Below are 6,873 nucleotides of genomic sequence, written 5' to 3' on the forward strand. Positions count from 1 at the left end.
ATGTTGTGCAAGAATCCCAACGGAGGAAATCGAGTCTTATGGGGAAAAGTGCGCAAACCTCTGCAGAGTGTATAAACTAATCATGGTTAGCCGTGTCCCCGGTTATGGACATCTTGAGTATCTAGTACCTGGATTATCATGTGAATCTCATCATGTTACTTTAAATAATATTGTTGGGCTTTAACGATGATGCTTAATTGGGATTGAGAGGGTGTCTACGCTCTCAATGTTTAACAACCACCATGATAGTTAAATAAAATTTATTCCTTTGAAGTAGGGAAAAATTGGCTTTACGCAAAACTATAACCATAGAGCTTTTTCCACCAAGCCATATATGCATGTAGTATAGCATAATTCTGTTCATTACTCTCTATGTGTTACATTGCCAGCATATTCCATGTGCTGACCCGTTCCGGGCTGCAACGTTCATGTTGCAGACTTTTCAGACGACGAGTAAGGTGCCTTAGGTCGTGGTTCTATACTCAGTGATGCCGTTGGAGTTGATGGACTCACTTATCTTCCAAGTCTTCTGTTGTTATCGTTATTAGATGGCCTTAAGCCATATTTATAGTAATAAGTTCTCTTTTGAGACATTCGATGTAATAAGTGTGTGATTGGTACTCTGTTATAAATCCCTCAAGTATTGTGTGTGTCAGCATTACTGATCCAGGGATGACACTAAAGCACAGAGATCAGACTGTTTGAGGTTTGGTCGCTACAAGATGGTATCAGAGCACACGCTGACTGTAGGACACGATCACTAAGCTAAAGCCCTAGATCACTACTCTCTCTTCTCATTTCTGACTCCTCATCTTTTCTACTCTTTTAGGATGGCGGATGCAAGCTAAGAAACAAGTTCACGCAACCGGATGAAGATACACCCTTTGGACGCCACTTGAAGGAAGTCACTAGATACCTAAACATCGGAGTACCAAGTTTCACCAGGACCTACAATGCCACCTTACCCGAAGAGGAGCGCTGGATGATTCAACTTCAAGTACCAGGAAGGACATTCATGCCCATCACTGAGCCCATAGAGTTTTCCTTTGATGCACCAACCTGGAACCTAGGAAAGAGCATGGCAGCCCACATCACAATGGGACGTATTGGAGAAATTTACCACAAAGATCTCAAGGATACTATCTACCAGATTTGTGGGCGCCGAGATGAGCAATGGGAGATGATCAGCACCAGGAAGGATAGATCAATTGCAGCTTTCATCCAGGAGTTAAACCAGCACATTCGACGCCAGGAGAACCAGATGTGCGCAGGCATGATGGATCTGAAGAAGGCCATGACCAAAATAACGGAACTGGAGGAAGAACTCAAGTCTACACACGATGGATATGAGGAGGAAATAGCAACACTAGTAGAGAAGAATGATGATCTGAAGAAGAAGCTAAGAGTGTTTATGGGATTTCCCGCAACTGAAGGAGAAGATGATTGCACTTGTCCAGAGAACTACATCATCATCAACGACACCGACTCGGACCCAGATGATAGTGATGATGACTATGTTGATGAAGCTGGAGCAGATATCATGGAGTCTTCATCGGAGCAGTTTTTCTAGTCGACCACCATAACCGTAGTAGTATTCCCCCATGTATCTAGTATAGTCCGAGCACTTTTGTAACGATAGTTAGACCGTTGTATGCCCTTGTTTGAATTGATTGAAGCGATATTGTTTGCTTTTGTCTCATGTGCATATGGGTAGTGTTTTCTCTCTAGACCTCATTCTATTCTATTTTCTCATCTCTTCTAAAACCCTCAGATGCCTCCGAGACGTGACAATGGATTTGCTTTCCCACCGGAGCTCACTCAGTTGATCCAGCAGCAGAATGCGTTGATGCAATTGCTAGTCCAGAATCAGAATCAGGGGAACAACAGCAACAACCCACCACCACCACCACCTGTCGATCACTTAATGTCGATCACTTAACCCGTTTTCTTAGGCTGAATCCGCCGGTGTTCTCCAGTAGCACCGAGCCGATTGTTGCAGATGATTGGCTCCGCAAGACAGCAAGGGAGTTGTCCACTGCAGGATGCACAGATGTGGAAAGGGTGCGTTTTGCCGCACATCAGCTTGAAGGACCCGCAACATCATGGTGGGAGAATTTCACAGCCACTTACCCTATCGACACTGTCATATGGGATCAGTTCCAGCAGGCTTTCCGTACTTCCCATGTTTCAGCAGGAGCAATGGCCATGAAGAAGCGTGAGTTTCGCAACTTGCGCCAGGGAGGACGTACAGTTGGCCAGTATGTGGATGACTTTAGTAAGCTAGCACGTTATGCCCCAGATGACGTTGCTACGGATGCAGCTAAGCAGTAGAAGTTTCTGGAAGGACTGAATGATGAGCTGAGCATGCAGTTGATGGTAGCAACTTTCAATAACTACCAAAAGTTGGTAGATAGAGCTCTCATGATTGAAGGGAAGCAACAGCAGATTGAAAACCATAAAAGGAAGTATGGACAAGGGAAGTACAATTTTGGAGCTCAGCAGAAGCCACGTTTTACCCCGAAATCGGGAGGACAGTTCCAGCATACCCATGGAGGTGGTAGCTCACACAACCATAATGGTTCCAAGAATGGTAATGGAAATGGAGGAAGCAATGGTCAGAACCGTACCAATCCCTCAACACTAGCCAAGAGAGACCTGAGCCAAGTCACTTGCTATAAGTGTCAGAAGACTGGACATTATGCCAATGAATGTCCTAAAGCCCAAAATGGAAATGGCAATGGAAGCTCTGGGAAGAAGCCGAACCCTTTCAACAGAGGACAGGTGAACCATGTTAGCGTGGAGGATGTTGAAACTCAGCCGGATGCAGTAATAGATAAGTTTTTGGTTAAGTCCTTTACTGCACTCGTTCTTTTTGATACTGGTGCATCGCATTCATACATATCAAGGGGATTTGTGGATAAGTATAAACTGCCAACCCAAGCCCTTAGGTCACCCATGTTAGTAACCTCGCCTGGAGCAGAGTATATGGCTAGTCTATGGTGTGATCGGTTACCATTAAGGACTGGTAACTACGTGTTTCCCTCGGACCTAATAGTATTAGAATCGCAAGGACTGGATGTTATATTAGGCATGGATTGGTTATTGAAGTATGGAGGGAACATCGAATGCGCTAGTAAGTCAATTTTGCTTACCACGCCAGAAGGAAGAAGGATCAAGTATGTATCCCGGCATGTGCCGAAGAGGACTCAAGTAAATTCCTTATCAGGAGTTGTGCAGGAGGAAGTACCAGTGGTGAAGGATTTTCCTGATGTATTTCCAGAAGAGTTGCCAGGAATGCCACCGGATAGAGATATTGAGTTTTTGATTGAGCTTTTGCCAGGCACAGGGCCGATATCTAAGAGACCATACAGGATGCCTGCAAAAGATTTGGAGGAGATTAAGAAGCAGATTAAGGAGTTACTGGATAAAGGCTATATTCGCCCAAGTTCTTCGCCTTGGGGATCGCCAGTGCTTCTAGTGGAGAAGAAGGACGGATCATTGAGGATGGTTATTGATTATCGAGGATTGAATGCGGTAACAATCAAGAACAAGTACCCACTGCCGATAATCAATGATTTGTTTGACCGATTGCAAGGAGCTAAGGTATTTTCCAAGATCGATCTGCGATCAGGATACCATCAGTTGAAGATTCGAGAGCAGGATATACCTAAGACGGCTTTTACCACCAGGTATGGGCTGTACGACTATACTGTTATGTCATTTGGTCTGACTAATGCACCTGCCTATTTCATGAACATGATGAACAAGGTGTTTATGGGGCTTCTGGATAAGTTCGTCGTGGTGTTCATTGATGATATTTTGGTCTACTCAAAGAACGAAGAGGAGCATAAGGAGCATTTGCGTTTGGTACTTGAGAAGCTCAGAGAACATCAGCTATATGCCAAGTTCAGCAAGTGTGAATTTTGGTTGAAGGAAGTTGGATTCCTCGGACATGTTATATCCGGAGAAGGGATAGCAGTAGACCCCACCAAAGTTGTCACCGTAACAAATTGGGTAGCACCAACGACAGTTGGAGAGATCCGGAGTTTTCTTGGACTGGCAGAATACTACTGGAGATTTATTGAGAATTTCTCGAAGATTGCGAAGCCCATGATGGAGTTGTTGAAGAAGGATACCAAGTTCAAATGGACTGAGGAATGTGAGGCCAGTTTCCAGGAGTTGAAGAAATGTTTGGTTACCTCGCCAGTGTTGATTCTGCCAGATCAGGGCAAGGATCACGAGGTGTTTTGGGACGCTTCACGTCGAGGACTTGGAGCAGTGCTTATGCAGGAGGGAAGAGTTGTTTCGTATGCTTCACGACAACTGAAACCTCATGAGTTGAATTATGCCACCCATGATTTGGAGTTAGCAGCCGTAGTGCATGTGTTGAAGACTTGGAGACATTTTCTCATCGGAAACCATTGTGTGGTGTACACGGATCACAAGAGTTTGAAGTACATCTTCACGCAGAAGGAGTTGAATCTCAGGCAAAGGAGATGGTTGGAGCTCATCAAGGATTATGATATGAGATTGCATTATCACCCCGGAAAGGCTAACGTAGTAGCCGATGCGTTGAGCCGTAAGAGCCAAGTAAAAACACTAATGACCGGAGGTTTATCGAAAGAGCTAGCCGAGGATCTTCGTGAGCTATGTTTGGAAATAGTTCCGAGAGGCTATGTAGCAGCATTGGAGATTCAGTCTACTTTGATGGATAAGATTAGAAAAGCTCAGAAGACTGACAAGGAGATTGCCTCTATAAAGAAGAAGATGAGCAAAGGAAAAGCTAAAAGATTTTGTGAGGATGAGCACGATACCCTATGGTTTGAAGACCGGGTTTATGTGCCTAATGACCCGGAGATCAGGAAGTTGATTCTGCAAGAGGCTCATGATTCACCATATTCGATTCACCCAGGAAATACCAATATGTATTTGGATTTGAAGGATACTTTTTGATGGACCGGAATGAAGAAGAATATTGCGGAGTATGTAGCAGTTTATGATGTATGTCAGAGAGTAAAGGCAGAGCATCAGAAGCCAGCAGGATTGTTACAGCCATCACCAATACCCGAATGGAAGTGGGATAAGTTAGGCATGGATTTTATCATGGGATTGCCCAGGACTCGTTCGGGCTATAACTCGATTTGGGTTGTAGTTGATCGTTAGACGAAGGTAGCTCATTTCATCCCAGTGAAGACCACTTATACCAGTGCTAAGTTGGCAAAGATATACATGACCAGGATCGTATGTCTGCATGGAGTTCCGAGGAGCATTGTATCAGATAGAGGAACTCAGTTTACCTCAAAGTTCTGGAATCAGTTGCACGAAACCTTGGGTACCAGGCTAGAGTTCAGTACAGCCTTTCATCCGCAGACAGATGGACAGACCGAGAGAGTCAATCAGATTTTGGAGGATATGATGAGAGCTTATGCGCTAGATTACGGATCTAGTTGGGACGACAATTTGCCATACGTAGAGTTCTCCTATAACAACAGTTATCAACCCAGTTTGAAGATGGCCCCTTTCGAAGTCTTATACGGAAGGAGGTGCAGGACCCCGTTATCGTGGGATGAAGTTGGAGACCGCCAATTGTTTGGACCAGATTTGATTAAGGAGTCTGAACAGAAAGTGAAGTTGATTCGCGATAGGCTCAAGGTAGCCCAGTCTAGGGAGAAAAGCTATGTAGATTCTAAACGCAAGGAGACTGTTTACGAAGTCAGAGATAGAGTCTATCTTCGTGTATCTCCACTTCGAGGAGTTAAGCGCTTTGGAGTGAAGGGAAAGTTAGCACCACGTTTTGTGGGACCATACAAAGTTTTGGAGCGTATGAGAGAAGTTGCTTACAAGTTGGAATTTCCTGAGGGATTGTCAGGAGTTCACGACGTGTTCCACGTTTCCCAGTTGAAGAAGTGCCACGCAGAGATGGCCGATATACCACTGAGAGATACAGAGCCGCTGGAAGCGATTCAGTTGGACAGTGATTTGACCTATGAGCAGAAACCAGTTAAGACTCTTGAGTATGCCAGCCGAGTCACCCATAGTAAGGTTATCAAGTTTTGCGAAGTTCAGTGGAGCCACCACACAGAGGATTAAGCCACCTGGGAGGGAGAGGAAGATCTACTGAAGGACCACCCTCACCTATTTTCTAGCCAACCCGAATCTCGAGGGCGAGATTCATCTTAAGGGGAGTAGGTTTGTAACATCCCAAATTTTCAATTTGGAATGTTATACAATAGATCATTATTTCATATCATATTTATTGCATTTTGGCTCGATCCTAGAAATTACACGCAACTCAAGGACCCACGGAGAGAGTTGGGATTTCGCTATTTTCATATTTGAGTTTTCTCAAATTTTGAAAATAGGATCATTTGATTTTATTTATTTTATCTTCAATTAGTTCTAAAAAAAATATGAGAGAGGGAATAAAATGACTTTCCCAAAATAAAGAAATATTGAGGATGTAATAATAAAATCAAATAAGATTTTATTTTGGAGTTTATTGCTATTTTATTTGAATTTAGGAAAAAATACGCGTTTTTCAAAATTGCATTTAGGCCCCAAATAAATGTGCATCTAAACCGGCTTGATTTTAGAAGTCAGGGACAATTTATTTCGGGATTTTTGGAGTCCGTTTAGTATTTCTTTTAATTGTTTTTCTCCGCGTAATGTTTAAAAAAACCGAAACCGACCTAACCGGCCCGTTTCCGTCCGGCACTCCGACCCGGCCGGCCCTTTAAGAGCCGGAGGCCCGAGCCGCCAGCCCCGCCCCCGAAACCCTAGCCGCCGCCTGCTCCCCGCCGCCGCTGCCGGAGATCGCCGCCGCCGCTCGCGCCGCGCCGCCGCCTCCGACGTCCGCCATCGCCGCCGCCCCGC

Source organism: Triticum dicoccoides, chromosome 4A (genome assembly GCF_002162155.2).
Source record: "Triticum dicoccoides isolate Atlit2015 ecotype Zavitan chromosome 4A, WEW_v2.0, whole genome shotgun sequence".
Taxonomy (NCBI): domain Eukaryota; kingdom Viridiplantae; phylum Streptophyta; class Magnoliopsida; order Poales; family Poaceae; genus Triticum; species Triticum dicoccoides.